The following is an 18,152-nucleotide window of genomic DNA, read 5'->3' as shown; positions in this document are numbered from 1 at the left end:
TTTTTGTCAGAGGTTTTAATTCAATTATCACTATATTGCTATTCATGATCATAAACAGTTAATCCATAGTGTGCACGACATCTTTAAGACTCTTAAAGGTAAATCTAGTATTGTGTCCACTTTAAAAGTTAAACAGGTCCCTAGGGTTGTTTTTCCAAACCATTAAATTAAACCTAGCCAATAACAAGTGCAAGGATCAAAGAGGAAAGCTGCCGTTAACAGGCATGCCTGGTTACTACTTCTGGGTGGGGGGCTGCTCTATCAGAACTAGTGGCTTGGGGAAGCGGGACAGACGTCAGGACGAAGGCAGTTAGAAGCTAGGCGAGTTTCCTCATCACCAGCTTAAACATTCGTTAGAAATTCTACTCTGGTCCATGACCATTAGAACTTAAGAACTTACCCTTTAATTGGAGAGCTAGTCTAGTATAGGCCTTTCTTTACAGGAGCCTAATACCGGGGATCTAACAGGACCAATCAGGTTCAGATTCTTTTTGTTCTGTCCTGCGCTACCCAGTGAATGCAGGAAAACATAACAGAATGAACAACAACAGGGGGTGTCACCCCCTCTTTCTTTGTAGATTTTGCTGAAGAGTTGTCATTGTAGCTAATAACCCTACTCGCTAGCGCTAGCTTGCTAACATTAATTTAGTATCTTTTGACAAGATTTGCAGGCAAACACTGGAAGGGTTATGATTTTCATCAGATAACTTTCTAGACAATAACCTTTCAAAATCCTTTAAAATCTCGGCTATTAAATTAAAGAGCTAGCTTCCATATAGAATTGTGGGGATGGACATATAAAACAGCTATTAACTTAAAGACCCACTATGTAGTTTTTTTTTAACCTTAAAATAATGTTTCTAAACTCACTGAAGTGGGAGAAAAATGGTTAATAGGATGAATGGTGCAGCCCCTGCAGCCTGAGTGGGGTCGCGTCGGCTGCAACTGCACTATGTAACTTTCCGATGCGGAATCATTGCAGCTCCGCTGAGCTCCAGAGCCCGAGTCTCCCTGCTCCACACACACAAGCACTCTGTGATGGGCCGCACGCCCGGCCAGCCTCCCTCCAGCTCCGGAGCTTTGCTCGGCACTGGTATGGTACCGGCAATGATGGTGGCTACTGGCAACAGTGACGGTACTGAAGCAGTCACCGTTGCTGGTACCAGCACCGGTAATGAATGATGGCAATGGCACCAGTAACAGTAATGACGGTGGTGATACCAACGGTGGCGATGGCACCGGCAACGGCGGCGGTTCTGGTAATGACGGTGGCAACTGTAATGGTGCCGGTACCAGCAACGCCAACAAATTCATAGGCTACTGTGCTTCTCTGGGAAAGACACAGGTAGCAGACAGTTGCTCTTCTTAACCATAGTACCACCACAAATCCTACATAGTGGAGCTTTCATAATTGTGTTAGAAAAATAAGCTATTTGTTTCATCAATAAGGTTGGTTATTATGATCACACAAATCTATTAATGAAGTGACATGTTATTAAATTATGTGAGCTGGTTTATTTTAAAATATGCACAAATGTACAGCGCAAAAGCAAAGGAGGACACTATACAAAGATTATTTTATGATGTATGTACTGTAATAACTTCACACTATTAAGTTAATCATTATTAAATACAATCCATCATTATAAAGCATTCTTCTGCAATTAATATACAATTATAACCACCTGCCCACGATCGTGTTGGTCCCTTCCTTGGACACTTTTGATAGATCCTGACCACTGCAGACCGGGAACACCCGACAGCAGCTGCAAGTTTTCAGATGCTCTGACCCAGTTGTCTTTGTAAAACTGGATGAAATCCTTACACTGTCAATTATTCTGGCTTCTAACACATAAACTTTGAGGATAAAATGTTTACTTGCTGCCTAACACCCTCCACACACACACACACACACACACACACACACACACACACACACACACACACACACACACACACACACACACACACACACACACACACACACACACACACACACACACACTAAAAGGTGCCATGATTAAGTGTTATTCTTAATGAAAACCTGAATTGTGGTGACCTCTAGTGGGCAGCACTCAATACTACAGCAGTTTACCCAATTTAACAGACGAGGAAGTGTGCACCTGGCCAGACCAAGTTCAGATCAGATAACTTTCATAATGCTATGTGCTTATTTGCATACATTTCCAGAACAGAAATCTGAACGATGCATAAAGCTACTTTCAAAATTATTGTTTTATTTTGTTGACATATTAGAGTCTTTTACAGGGGGGATTTTGAATACCTCTATTTATCACTCTGTAACTCAGAAACTACTGTCACCAGCCCTAAAAAAAAAAAAAAAAATTGCCATGTTTTTAGGAATAAAATGTTGTATAAATCAGGCTTTGAATGATATATCAACAAAATCTTTTGTAAATCCACTGAAGTGGAGATTTCAAGCTCAGATTATGAGGTAGTGTCTAGACTTAAAAAAAAAGGACTGGTTTGGTATTGGAAGTACAGATACTTCAACATCGATCCGCACATCAGTACAAGAAGTTCAGTCACACATATGGCCCCCTTTCCTCTGTTTCTAAACACAGGTGTCAAAATCTATGGTGTGAATTCCTGCACCCTACAACTTCCTCCTCATTGCTTTGATGTTAAAGCAGAAGTAAGTGATATATTTGTGTTAATATAAGTCTTAAATAGTTATATCTTCCGACAGCAATCACTTACATAGAGTGTTTGGACTGAAACACGGGTCTCTCAGTCACTCTGCTGTGCTCTGAGCCGAGGAGAAAACATTTATCGTATCCTACAGTTTTTATCCAATGAGGAGAGAGAACAGCATGCAGGGCTGTGTGTGCAGCCAAGGAACGCCGTGAATGTGGCGACGTAGGGACGAGGACTGTTATGGTGCGTTCAAGGAAACTCGTATTTTTCCGACCGTGAAGTCGTACCAGTTCGATCTGGTACGAGTTCACCGGTCGGAAGTTACGAGTGGCCGTTATAGTGACTTTCACCGGTAAAACAGGTCGGAAAAACACGAGTGGGTTGCCTGGAACGCTACAAAGTCGTAAGTTGTGACTTGAAGCTGTAATTTACGATTTCAAAAGCCTGCCTGGAACGCAGCATTAGCGAAAACGACCGGACCACTTACTTCTGCTTTAAGTTCAGACATGGTGCACCTTGTGTGATGCATTGCATTAAGACAGTGATAAAAAAAAAAGTATTCATCAAGTTATATTTTCAGGATTCAGTACTAAGATAAAACATGAAAACATTGTTTTGCTGTTCACCATGGTCACGATATCAGGGTATTTGACTTTTCATATTGTGACTGTGAAATTTAATTTAAGCTATTTCTATGGCTGCATAATACAACGGAAATCATATAGCCTACTTATTTTCTATCGAACTGATTTAATCAGACACACCAGTTCCAATACAAAGGAATGAAGACTCAAAGTAACATTCCATGTGAATCACAAATGACTTACATCAGGGAGCAGATTTAATACATTTTACATAATGAAAAATGGGAAGTTTGCATAAACTTCTATCCTTACATTCAAAATAAGTGATCACACTTTTCATTTTGAATATAATGACTGAAATCTTTCAAAATAATCACATCAGTATAGCTACTCAAGTTTTGTTTATTTGTCTTTCCACAATGTCATACAATACAGCAGGAGGCAATGCAAGGCAAGGCAGCTTTATTATAGCGCTTTCATATTCATATTCATATCAAGGGGCAACTCAATGTGCTTTACATACAGTAAAAACAAATTGAACAACAATTTAACAGTGAGAGCAAGAAAAGAATAAGTCCAAGGCACTCCTCTGGCAAAAAAGAATATACACAGAATCAAAGAGCCACCCTAATAAAGGCTTTACATCGAGGAGTGCCTTGGACTTTTTCTTTTTTGCTTTGTAACTTCATGTCCCTAACCAAAGAGCACCCTTGTGATATGCTGAAAAAAATTCCTGAGCACCCTGGACCCTGTTTATACTGTAAATCTAAATTTAAATGTAGATAAATTCAATGTAACATTTGAAGAAGTTAGTATTTCTAAGACTTTGTTTCCGATGACATAAATTGAACTTGGACACACTATGGGTTTGTGTATGGTTGGTATGTGTCTTTCAGTATCGGGACCCCGCTCCCATGCAACCTGCAAACAGCTGACAGAGGACAAGGGTGGGTTCACCCTGGACAGGTCATACAGAAACAAACAACCTCACACGCTCACACTTATCGTCGACAATCCACCTAGTGTGCATGAACTCAGAGAACTCATGCAGTCACACTCTGAGGCTGCTAAGGCAACAGTGCTAACCACAGTACGTAAGTAGTAAGGAGGGACGTTTTTTAGAAACTGTACTGAGGAAGTGTGAGTGATTCTGTAACATTACCTATCAGTCGTTCAATTTCCTGTCCCCTATTTTCTCAGTGATAGGTAAGTGATGCAGAGCAGCTTCTTCCTCCGAACCATGGCAAGCAAACAACAGAGAATTCTACACTTTTTGTTTTTGACCCTCGGTGAGATAAATTAAACATCTGTAGTTCAGTTATGTTCAATAAATAATGTAAATGAGAAACAATGCAAATTTACTGATCCAGGACTCCCTCCCCCTCCTTTAGTCTCTTTTCTGTTGGCTTCATCTGCACCACCTGGAGGTCAGTCCATTCTTCTGTTACAGATGTAAAACAATTGTAATTTTGAGAAAAATATTCAATTATAGTTTGTTATGTCTTGTGCCTGATAGGTGTTCAGGTCAGATTGACTGGATCTGGATCTACTCGGTGCTCGGGAAGAGTTGAAGTCTATCACAACAACACCTGGGGAACAGTCTGTCGTGACGGCTGGGATTTAAATGATGCCATGGTGGTGTGCAGACAGTTGGACTGTGGTACAGCACTCAGTGTCCCTGTATCAACCCATTTGGGAACTGAACAAATCTGGCTTGATGAAGTTGCCTGTACAGGAAGTGAAAAGTCTCTAGGTGATTGTCGGCACAGAGGATTTGGGACACTCAACTGTGGACATGGTGAGGACGCTGGTGTTGTCTGTTCAGGTGAGAGAAAGAGACTCCCTCACTGTATTTGGATAAGAGTATGAAAAAGATATCAGTGCAGCAAATTTTGGCAGAGGACAAGAATCACTCGGAGGAAGTTTGAATGTGAACTCTCTTGAATAACAAGCAGTGGCCTGTTAAAAATAAATAAATTGGTGTGGTGCCTGGTTGTAAAGAGGAACTAAGCAGGATTTCTCCCATGGCTCTGCTACATTTTTACCTTAATTACCATTAAAAAGCTCCGGACTAATTGTGATGGTTGTGATTGTTAACTACATGACTTGTGACTTGTTACGAGTGAGAATGGAGGCTCTCTGTCTTCCACCTGGTGTCACACGGCTGAAAATCAACCTTGCGACATCAGTGTAGTTAGCCTACTTGGTCGCCGCCCCGGTGTCCCAGCTCTCGTCTCTGCGGGCCGTGACACAAACGCGCTCCGTAACCGGCAATCTTTTTTAGGACGGTTAAAACTACACAAATAGACACATGGTAACATCTTATTATGTAACGTTATCCGCCACACCATGTATTGATTTTTCGCCAGCTTCGTTGTAAACAAATGCACATGGACGAGAGGAGCGTAACCAAAACAGTGGAAAAGTCAGCGGACTTGCATAGTTCCCCTTTAAATTTGATGAACCAGTTACAAATGTTGTAGAGCTACAGAAACATGAACCCACCTGATACGTATCAGTGCTGACACTGACCTGATGAAGCTGGTCAGGTGTTAATAACTGATCCACATTACATACTATGTCTTTGTCAGTGTCAAAAAAAAAGTTCTGTTCCCTCTGTAATTTAGATTAATTCAGTCTCACAAGTGGCAACCAATTTATACAGATTACAGGTTTTTACTGTCTGCAGTTGGACCAGTCCTAGCCTGGTCAGATGTGTACATGAACTGATGAAGCCTCTGAGAGGTGAAACGTCTTCCTAGACAATAACCAAGTCCAGTTGCATTAAATTTAAATTTCCTTGAAATTACTGTCTGCAATTGTTTGCTTACATAAACATGAATCATCTTTGACGTAATATAAAATATTTATATTTTTGTGGAAATGATTAAAGTGTAGTTTGTTATATCTTGTGCCTGTTAGGTACCCAGATCAGACTGACAGGATCTACTCGGTGCTCTGGAAGAGTTGAAATCTATCATAACAATACCTGGGGAACAGTCTGTGATGACAACTGGGACTTTAATGATGCCATGGTGGTGTGCAGAGAGTTGGACTGTGGTACAGCACTGAAAGCCTTTCAGTCAGCCCATTTTGGTGAAGGAACTGGGCAAATCTGGCTTGATGATGTGGACTGTTCAGGAAGTGAGGAGTCTCTAACTCAGTGTCGGCACAGAGGATTTGGGACACATGACTGTAAACATGGTGAGGATGCTGGTGTCATCTGTTCAGGTAAGAGAAACGTTGACTCATTTATTGTATTTCGAATCATAGGAGTGTGAAACTAAATCTGTAAGTAATCCAATAAATAACGATCTCCAAGTGATTATAAGTGCAATAGATTTTGGCCAAAGTGTAAATTGTTTTTAATAACAAGCAGTAGCCTATTTCAAAGAAATGTATATCTTGGTATGGTGCCTAGTTTTAAAATGTGATTAACCAGTTACACATAGCCTATAAAGAGCTATATAAACATGAACCAACCTGATCAGTATCAGTGCTGACACTGACCTGATGAAGCTGGTCAGGTGTTGGACATGACATAACTGATCCACATATCATTTCTTTGTCATTGTCAAACAAAGTTCTGTGTTTCCTCTGATATTTATAGTCATTAAGTCAGAAGTGGCAATCAGCTATTTTTGTTTTTATGTGCCTGCAATTGGTTGTAAATACAAACATAAATCATATTTGACATGTCACATTAAATACTTTTATTTATTATTGAGCTATAGTTTGTTATATTTTGTGCCTGACAGGTGTTCAGATCAGACTGGCTGGATCTGGATCTACTCCGTGCTCTGGAAGAGTTGAAATCTATCACAACAACACTTGGGGAACAGTCTGTGATGATAACTGGGACTTAAATGATGCCACGGTGGTGTGCAGACAGTTGGACTGTGGTACAGCACTAAGTGCCCCTAAATCAGCCCATTTTGGTCAAGGAACTGGGCAAATCTGGCTTGATGATGTGGCCTGTTCTGGAAGTGAAAAATCATTAAATGAGTGTCAGCACAGAGAATTTGGGGCAAACAACTGTGGACATGGTGAGGATGCTGGTGTCAACTGTTCAGGTGAGAGAAAAAGGCTCATTCACTGTATGTAGAATTGTGGCAGTGTAAAACTAAATCTAAGTAATCCAATAAATTAAAATCTTGAAATGAGTATCAGTGCCATAGGTTGTGGCAGGGGACAGGGAAGCACAATGTGGAAGCTTGAGGGTGAACTTTTTCAAATTACAAGCAGCAGTGGCCTATTTAAAATAAATGTATGTCTTTGTATGGTGCAATTTAGATTTGTTACGGAAACAAAAAGGGACGCCACCCATAACCCAAAAGAAAACCACAGAAAAAACAGAGGGGGAACGATCCCCAAACAAAAGGACAAAAGACTAAACCTAGTGCCCGGTTCCCAGATGAAAGATTAAAAACTAAGGCCTCAACAAAACAGAACTGGCGCAAGGCAAACAAAGGACAAGGACATGTCACATTAAATACTTTTATTTATTATTGAGCTATAGTTTGTTATGTTTTGTGCCTGATAGGTTCTCAGATCAGACTGGCTGGATCTGGATCTACTCGGTGCTCTGGAAGAGTTGAAATCTATCACAACCACATCTGGGGAACAGTCTGTAATGACGGCTGGGACTTAAAAGATGCCATGGTGGTGTGCAGACAGTTGGACTGTGGTACACCACTCAGTGCAACTCAATCATCCCATTTTGGTGAAGGAACTGGGAAGATCTGGCTTGATCACGTGGCCTGTACAGGAAGTGAAGATTCTCTAAGTGAGTGTCGGCACAACGGATTTGGGAAAATTGACTGTAAACACAGAGAGGATGCTGGTGTCGTCTGTTCAGGTGAGAGAAAGAGTAACTCACTCTGAAGAGTCTCCAACTGATCCAGAATGCTGTACTGAGGATATTGACACGAGTTAGTAAGAGAGAGCACATCTCTGACTCCATTGGCTTCCTGTAGGATAGAATAGACTTCAAAATAATTCTATTGATTTATAAATAATATAAATTATTATTATTATAAATATTATAATTATTACAAAGCTTAAACTTATCTGGAAGACCTCATCATTCCTTATTGTCCTTCTAGAACATTTTGCTCCCAGAATGCAAGTCTGTGTTTCCGCTGTAATTCATATTCATTCAGTCAAAAGTGGCAACCAACTTGTGCATTCTTGTTAGGTTTTTGTGTTTGCAATTTGTTTTGGATACAAACATAACATCATATTTGACATATACGTATATGCAACATCAAATATTTTTTATTTTTGAGGAAAATGTTGATGTGTAGTTAAGCAATACATCACGACAGGCCGGGGTATGCGCTCATTGTATGAAAAACCTGCATGGTAGTATGGTAGTATGAGTGTATGACATGGCCTGGAGTGGTGTATTGCTTTCATAAAACAGTTATCAATAATGAAAATATGAAATAAAAACACACAAACAATCTCAAGTCCTGTTTATTTGAGCGGAAACCATGGGGAACACATTAAAAACACAAGAACGTGACAGAGCACAAGTAGGCCCCGCCTTAAGCTAGGAGTGATATGTTGTTAACAGGAGCAGCTGTGATATACCCTCATTATACCACAGTTAGAAAACAATGGCTTGAATTCACCTTTTTGTTTTATAATTTGTTATATCTTGTGCCTGATAGGTGCTCAGGTTAGACTGGCTGGATCTGGATCTACTCAGTGCTCTGGAAGAGTTGAAATCTATCACAACAACATCTGGGGAACAGTCTGTCATGACAACTGGGACTTAAAAGATGCCATGGTGGTGTGCAGAGAGTTGGGCTGTGGTACGGCACACAGTGCCCCTAAATCAGCCCATTTTGGTGAAGGAACTGAGCAAATCTGGCTTGATGAAGTGGCCTGTACAGGAAGTGAAGGCTTTCTAAGTGAGTGTCTGCACAAAGGATTTGGGACACACAACTGTACACATAGTGAGGATGCTGGTGTCATCTGTTCAGGTAAGATAAACATTGACTCATTTACTGTATTTGGAATCATAGGAGTGTAAAACTAAATCTGTAAGTAATCTAATAAATAAAGATCTAGATGTATATTGCACATTTTGGCAGCTCTAGGACAAGAATCACTCAGAGGAAGTTTGAATGTGAACTCTCTTGAATAACAAGCAGTGGCCTGTTAAAAATAAATAGTTTGGTGTGGTGCCTGGTTGTAAAGAGGAATTAAGCAGGATTTCTCCCGTGGCTCTGCTAAATTTTTACCTTAATTAAAAAGCTCCGGACTAATTGTGATAGTTGTGATCGTTAACACTTGTGACTTGTTACGAGTGAGAATGGAGGCTCTCTGTCTTCCACCTGGTGTCACACGGCTGAACCTTGCAACATTAGTGTAGTTACTTGGTCGCCGCCCCGGTGTCCCAGCTCTCGTCTCTGCGGGCCGTGACACAAACGCGCTCCGTAACCGCCAATCTTTTGTTTAGGACGGTTAAAACTACACAAATACACACGTTGTAACATCTTATTATGTAACGTTATCCGCCACACCATGTATTGATTTTCGCCAGCTTCATTGTAAACAAATGCACAGTGGAAAAGCCAGCAGACTTGCATCGTTCCCCTTTAAATTTGATGAACCAAATGTTAAAGAGCTACAGAAACATGAACCCACCTGATCAGTATCAGTGCTGACACTGACCTGATGAAGCTAGTCAAGTGTTGGACATGACATAACTGATCCACATTACAGTACATAGGATACTATTTCTTCACCAGTGTCAAAAAAAAGTTCTGCATTTCCTCTGATATTTATATTCATTCAGTCACAAGTGGCAACCAATTTAGACAGATTTCAGGTTTTTATGTGTTTGCAGTTGTTTGCTTACATAAACATGAATCATCTTTGACATAAGATATTTATATTTTTGTGGAAATGATTAAAGTGTAGTTTGTTATATCTTGTGCCTGACAGGTGCTCAGGTCAGACTGGTTGGTTCTGGATCTACTCGGTGCTCTGGAAGAGTTGAAATCTATCACAACAACACCTGGGGAACAGTCTGTGATGACAACTGGGACTTTAACGATGCCATGGTGGTGTGCAGAGAGTTGGATTGTGGTAGAGCACTGAATACAACTCAATCAGACCATTTTGGTGAAGGAACTGGGCAAATCTGGCTTGATGATGTGGCCTGTACAGGAAGTGAAGGGTCTCTAAGTAAGTGTCAGCACAGTGGATTTGGGACACACAACTGTCAACATGGTGAGGATGCTGGTGTCGTCTGTTCAGGTGAGAGAAATATTGACTGACTCACTTTATCTGGATTCATAGGAGTGTAAAACTTAATCTGTAAGTGAGTGTCAGTGCAGTAGATTTTGGGAGGGGACAGGAAACACAATGTGGAAGCTTGAGTGTGAAGTTTTTTGGATTACAAGCGGTGACCTGTTTCCAGTCAATGTATATCTTGGTATGGTGCCCAGTTTGAGATTTGATGAAACACTTACAAATGTTAAAAAGCTACAGAAACCAGCATCTGTGCTGACACTGACCTGATGAAGCTGGTCAGGTGTTGGACATGACATAGTCGTTGATCCACATTACATGTCATTTTTTTTGTCATTTTCTGTAATTTATAGTCATTAAGTCAGAAGTGGCAACCAATTTATACATTTTTGTTTTTGTGTCTGTAATTATTTGCTGACACAAACATGAATCATATTTGAGACATTAAAAAAATATAATTAATTTTGAGGAAATGTTTATTCATGGGTTGCAGTGACGTCACGTCGAAGGGACCGCCGCCATATTTGTGTCCGATTTGACAGTTCTCCTCATATGACAGCATGCAAACCGCAGGATGGAAATGACAGTTTCTTGACAAAATGACAGGGTTTCATACATCCTGTCTGGGTTTATATCTCTATAACAACAGACTAACTCTATATTATCCCACTTATTACACAGTTTATTAATTAATTAATTAATTTGAGACGTAATGTTGATCAAAGTCCGAAGTCCGGTCACTTCTCCGCTGTTTGCTCCTCACCCTCCCCCCGGTCGACTCGTGTGTAGTTGTTTTCAACAAGCTTTTGATAATCAATCAGTAGATTGATGAATTATCATGTAAATGTTACGTTGTGTGCATTTATGTCGTCCTGTCTGTCATAAGAGATTACGGTTACAGGGCTGGACTGGCCATCGGGCATACCGGGCAATGCCCGGTGGGCCGTTGACCCAATGTGGGCCGGCCTGGCCGGTCCGCTGTGTTTTTTTTTTTTTCTTTCTTTCTAAATTCCTTCCAATTGGGCCAGGCTACAGAGGGCTAGCCGTGTGTGCCAGCATCGACACATATTATTGGTCTATTGTTTGTCATTGTCAATCAATCATGGGCTGACAGGCTCAGAGAGCCCTGACAGTGCTGTCAATCACTACACGAACCAGGGTGGGGCGGGACCTCAATGGGCCGGTGGACGGGCTGCTGCTGCTGAGCCAGTAGTGAACGTCTTCGAAACTGTTCCCTAACTTGAAAATGTATTTAGTGTAAGAAACGCCCGGGTGGCGCTGAGAAACAGCGATTAAAAAGCCGGAGTCTCTGGAGGTGGAGGCTGCTAAATTGACGGATCTTTAGTGCTGGGGATCACCACCGCCACCCCCCCACCCCCCAGCAGCCACAGGTGCTGCTGCGCCGGGAGACGAGCGAGGAGGACCCGACGATGATGAGCGAGTGGAGGCAGACATGGTAAGTAACATTAGCCTGGGGCTGGCTACACTTCTGAGACATGTCCAAAACAAAGTAAAAAACGTTTTTACATTGAATGTGATGGTGATAACTGCATAGGCTGCTGGTGAATGCAGCTGCAGCTGCAGCTAACGTAGCTCCTCAGGGATTAAAGCCGTTATTTTTCTAACTTTGATAAATTAACATGTGATAACATATTAGCCCAGAGTGGAAGGGCTGTGACTGTTGGTAGTTGTGGTTGGTTTTGTTTAAATATGCCGAATTGTGATATTATGGATTATTATTGTTCAGATGATTTAGCTAAGCTAGCTAACAGCTGCTAACGTCAGCAGTCTCTTGTTGCCGTAGCAACAGTAAACATTCACGTGGAAGCTGAGATACTTGAATTTTAGCACAAAATACAAGTAAACCTATAGGAAATAATAGTTTAACAATATTTACCATTAAGTTTATTGTAATCTTTCAATTCATTTATAGTTTACTGAGTAATAGGTATCATTTGTGTGTAAATGTGTTACTTTTACTGTACTTCTCTAATGGCTGTGCTGTCTTGAGCATGTTCAGGTCACAAAGATCTGACTTTTTTGCATTGGAAAACACTAAAGTGTCCTAATGAAAACACGACAAAGCCATTTGACTATCTTGTTCATAAATGATCAGGGTTGCCAACTCTCACGCATCTGGCGTGTGTCACACGCTTTTAGGTCCTGTCTCACGCTCTCACGCCACTCAAACAATTCTCACGCCAAAATCAAGCGATTTGGCAAAAAAAAAAAAAAAAAAAAAAAAAAATTTAAAGCAAGCTTTTAATTGGCACTCATCAATAGGCTCTCTGATTGGTGTGCGCGATGCTTATCCGCGTGTCGATTGGACGGCTGCTCAAGCCTGTGATCACAGCACAGTAGGACGGGGAGTTATCGATCCGCGCCCCCCCCCCCCCTCCCCCAACAGCGGCACGGTGCTGAAGCCTGGACCCGACTTGGTCCGAATCCAATGGCCAAAAAAAAGAGGGAGAGAGCGAAGCCCGAGGCACAACCTGACCTGACCGAGTTATGTTTTCGGACTGAACGCGGCTCGAACTGACGCCTGCGGTCGGGCTGGTTGGGCCAGTCCGTTGAAAACTATAAAATCAAGATGCTGACTGGGTAGCCCAAAAGTACAGCCAGGCAGCTCAGTCCAGAGAGCAGAGGAGAGAGAGACAGCGCAGCAACAGGTGTGTGTGTGTGTGTGTGTGTACGTGTGTGCGCAACTGCGCATGCATGTACGTGGGCCATACCTGCAAACTCCGAATGGGTAGAATGTTTATAGAAGAGAAACACACATTTCAGGACCTGACTTGTATCATCAGGCTGTAGTAGAAGACTGAAAATCACAGGACATGTCTGTTCTGTCCTTTCATATATTAATAGGCTCAATAGGCTCAATAGGCTGGTCCAGGCCAAAAGCCACAGCTCCCCACTAGACCAGTTTCATACACTCCAGCCATACAATGATAGGAACCACAGATCTGCTTTTTTCCCTCTTATCTGAAGCAAATGTTGTGTTTTCCCTTTATTTTATTCTCAGAGTACACCAGAATGCTTCAAATACATGTTAAAATCACAAATTTTTCCTGGGGGGGTGCCCCCACACCCCCCTAGAGGGACCTATTACACCTCTAGCCTACTCAGTTTGCAGGTATAGTGTGTGTGTGTGTGTGTGTGTGTGTGTGTGTGTGTGTGAGAGAGAGAGAGAGAGAACTATTATTATTATAGACAAACCGCCCCCCCCCCCCCCCCCCCCCCCCCCGCCCGCCAACAGAATCTCACTCCAGCCCAGGACCAAAAGTTGGCAACCCTGAAATGATGGTGACAGGACTTTTTTTTTTTTATGATACACACACTTTCATTGATACGAATACTTGGTTTTGAGCATGTGACATGCTTTTGCAGGTTAAAAGGTTTTGCAGTTTGCACAAAAAGTATACTTGGCTACATATACTTGTCAGTACACAGATGCTGAGTACAAGTTCTGTTTGCTGTTTCTTGCAGGTCAGACATTTGGTGAGGAGTGGAGCTGGCTGGCTGCGGACGAGGAAGTAGGGCAATACATACTTGTGCACATACACATATGAGAATGCATATATTCAGACCTGTAATTCTTAGACTTTTTTTTTCAATTCTCTATGGTTTCATAATGACTGAGTCACCTTTAATACAAATGAGTTCCAGCTCTAATGCTGCTACTGTCTGTAATATGTTTCTATTTAAGATTATTTGTCAGGATATTTTGTTATTATTGTCCCTGTTTGTCCTTATCTCCCCGTCTCTCTTTGCCCCCCCCCCCCTTCACCCAATTGAGGTAGCGCCCACCTCTAGTCATGACATAATTTCTGTTGTGATTTGACACTAATGAATAAAGATTTATTGATTGATCAATTTTACGCTGTGTTCTACGCTGTGTCCGCTGATCAGTAGCCTAGTGGGCCGGTCTGGACAGAAAATGCCCGGGCTGAATTTTTGTCCCAGTCCAGCCCTGAGACACGTTTGTGTCACAGACTCGCGGTGGCACAGACACAGCTGGTCACAGCTGTGACACTGCGCTGGCCCGTCCGCTCTGTCCGCTCTGATCGCAGGTTTGGTTTCCAGAAGCGGTGAGGGAGGCAGAGAGCCTCCACTCTCCCTCTAACAAGCTACAAGTCATTTCTCTAACATCACAATTAGTCTGAAGCTGGTAAAAATGAAACACAAGGTAAAAATCCTTGATAGTTCTTCTGCCCTGCTCCGCTGATCAGAGCGGCGTCCCTAGCAACGGCCCGTTTTACTTAGCAACGGTCTGTTATACAGAAATAAAAGACCCTAAATGCAGAATCAGTGAGGAATTAATAAGAAAGTAATCAAAGTGCAGAATTCAATATATCCATGTTATTAAAAAAAAAAGTGAACCCCCTCTTTTTGTGAGACTTGTCACAGCCCATGCTGCGACTGATAGATGCCTGCAGTCAACCATTTATTCCGTCTATAACTTTACGTCTTTTGGGATGGAATAAAACTGCAGTCCGGGGTTTCTTTGGCGACTGCTATCACAGTCAACAGCACAATATAATCCTGGCATCTTTCAAATAACGTCAATTTTCGGTCTCTTGCTGATTTCCTCCTACTACTCCACTTGTTCTGGTAACGTGACATGCAGTAATCTGTGCCCAGATCGCCCTGATTCGGACACAAATATGGCGGCGCAGAAACACAGTGACGTCATGTGAATCTAATGAATAGTACAGTTTGTTCTGTCTTGTGCCTGATAGGTGTACAGGTCAGACTGGCAGGATCTGGATCTACCCGCTGCTCTGGAAGAGTTGAAATCTATCACAACAACACCTGGGGAACAGTCTGTGATGACGACTGGGACTTAAATGATGCCAATGTGGTGTGTAGAGAGTTGGACTGCGGTACAGCACACAGTGCCCGTCAATCAGCCCGTTTTGGTGAAGGAACTAGGCACATCTGGCTGGATGATGTGGCCTGCACAGGAAGGGAAGAGTCTCTAAGTGAGTGTCGGCACAGAGAATTTGGGACACATGACTGCACACACAGAGATGACGCTGGTGTCGTCTGTTCAGGTGAGAGAAATATTGACTTACTCACTGTATTTGCAATCATAGGTGTGTCAAACTAAATCTGTAAGTAATCCAACAGATAAAAAGTGCGTGTCAGTGCAGTAGATTTTTGCAGGGGACAGGAAACACAATGAGGAAGCTTGGGTTTGGGTTAACCCTAAACCTAACCTATCTAACTGTAGATCAAAAGTAAAAGATCCTGGAAGTCAAACCAAAGCACCAACCAAAACACCAAATAAATATTTCAATAACTTAAATTCATTATTGTACAACTAACAAATCACTCATGAGTCACATTAAAAAAATAGTTTCCAGTTACTGGAAATTTTCCTATCCAACAAGTCATTATAAAACTCATCACTGACCCCATTTGAGTTTTAAAACTGCAGGGTTGTGTTTGACTTTGTTGGTTGTACAGTAACCTCTGACTCAGACTCCTTTCACTCGCTTTCCTCTTCTGTTTACCGACCTTGCCAACGCATGCAGGGGGAGGAGGGGGGAGTGGAGGTACAGTAAGGCAGGAGGAGGAGTTGTCGATTTTCTCATTTTTGAGCTGTGCTGTGTGGAATGCCAGAAAGGGTTGCTTTGATTAGTACTGTGATTATCCCCACCATTACCTCTCTACACTGACTCCCTGTCCACTTTAAGGTTAAATTCAAAATTTTTGTTTTGAAAAGCCTAAATGGATTAGCCCCACTTTATCTGAGCTTGTCCAGCAATGGGGTCAAGCAACGAGCTGCTGCTGGCCTGCCCCGGAACCAAATGAAAAAGTAAAGGTGACACAGCCGTTTCAGTTGTCGCCCAAAATTCATGGAACAACCTACTGTACCATTCCACATAAGAGAAGTTCAAACCCTGGAGCACAAAGACAAGCAAAGACATCCCTCTTCTCACTGGCTTTCAACTCAAGTTGACATGAACATCCTGACTTTTATCCTGTTAGTAGCATACTGTAGCTTTTATTTGTTTTTTTCCTCATTTTATTTTTGTATTGTCTTAACTTTTATTGTTAATCTATGTTGGTAATTTATGTTGTTTTCCTACTGTTATTTATTTTGCTGGCACTGGATTGTATATTACTGTATGTATTATGTTGTGCAGCACTTTGGGCAACTGGGGTTGTTTTAAATGTCCTACATAAATACCATTTTAGTTGAGTTTGAATTGAGAAGGTGTGCATCCATGTCTTTTGTCAAGTCTCAACCTGATTATTGTGTTTGTTTTTCAGAGAGTCTCTCAAAGTTCAGTATCTCCAGTTCTCTTGGTAAGGTCGCTCATTTGTTCAACTTCTGCTGAGCTTATAGGTGAAACATTTATTCTGACAGGTTTTTGATGATGAAGGATTGTACCCGTGTCAGTATGAGACACATTTTAAGTCAGATTGCAGCTCAAACCTGATCTGATGTAGCCAGTCTCACTGTTACTGCTAGGAAAATCAGTTACATTTCCCTGTGTCATTCATTCAACGGTAGAAAATTAACGAGAAGTCAGAATCATTATAGCTCATTTCAAAGGAAACAGATTTAATGCTGTTGCTCTTTCAATAACCTATTCCAACATCATAAGGTTGATATGTGATCTAATTTGATGAGTGACTGTGTTTTATCAGATCCAAAAGTTTTCATCAGAGTGGCCATCCTGCCACTGCTTGTGCTCTGGGTATTCACTGTCATCTGTTTCATCTATAAGGTATGGTACACATCTTTGTTGACCAGAAGATCATCTGACATGAAGCACTCTGCGTGTGTAGATCAAACTGTTGTTTGTGTTTCCATGACTCTCCAGGCCACCAGGAGGCAGAAACCAAAACCACAGCAGAGCATGGAGATGGATTATTATAACCTCAGTGTTTCCAGAGCTGAAGGAGGTCCGGCTGAAGAGGAGTCAAATCTCTGAGGAAGCTAATCTCACTGTCCATCAGCTCAGTCAAAGATTTGACATTTGACAGAGATGTTTCCTTTTGATTATCACTGCAGGGAGGAATCTTCCTTGGTTTCATCTGCTTTCACTCTCATGTAATAAAAAAACTTGTTTTAATTTGAAGGTGTAATTCTGGCTAGCTGATAGGGCATCCTTTTATTTTCCGTGTTGGCTTGGCAGTTTATTATCAATAGGATTAGATGTGTTAGAGATACATTAATGATGTGTTTTGTGTTTGGTTGTAGTGTTTAGTTATTCTTTTACCTCTCTGATATTAGCTTTTATTAAAGACACCCTTTTGTTTTCATTCAGGAGGTCAGGAGTTTTACCAGGCTGGACAACTGATCAATAACTGAAATCCAGATGTTTTAAAAGTGAGGCTTGGAGAGTATACAAACTCTAAAAATGTTATACACTCCTTCCCAAATAGATATTATGTGTACGTTTCAGAGGTTTTGAGTGTAAAATATATCACTTTTATATATCTCTTGTTCCATTTCCTGCCTTATTCTTGTTTCTTCCTGATGAGTACTATGTTCTAACTTGTTCCTCAGTTCAGTTACGTAATAAACAGTTTTCTTAGATTAAATAAATCTTATTGTGCTCGATCACTTGTGCTTGAGTTTGTCTATGTTTGGGTCCTGAAAACATTTACATTAGCTTTAATGTTCAG

Source organism: Trachurus trachurus (assembly GCF_905171665.1).
Source record: "Trachurus trachurus genome assembly, chromosome: 8".
Lineage (NCBI taxonomy): Eukaryota > Metazoa > Chordata > Actinopteri > Carangiformes > Carangidae > Trachurus > Trachurus trachurus.
The sequence above is the reverse complement of the archived record's forward strand: the minus strand, read 5'-3'. Positions refer to the sequence as shown.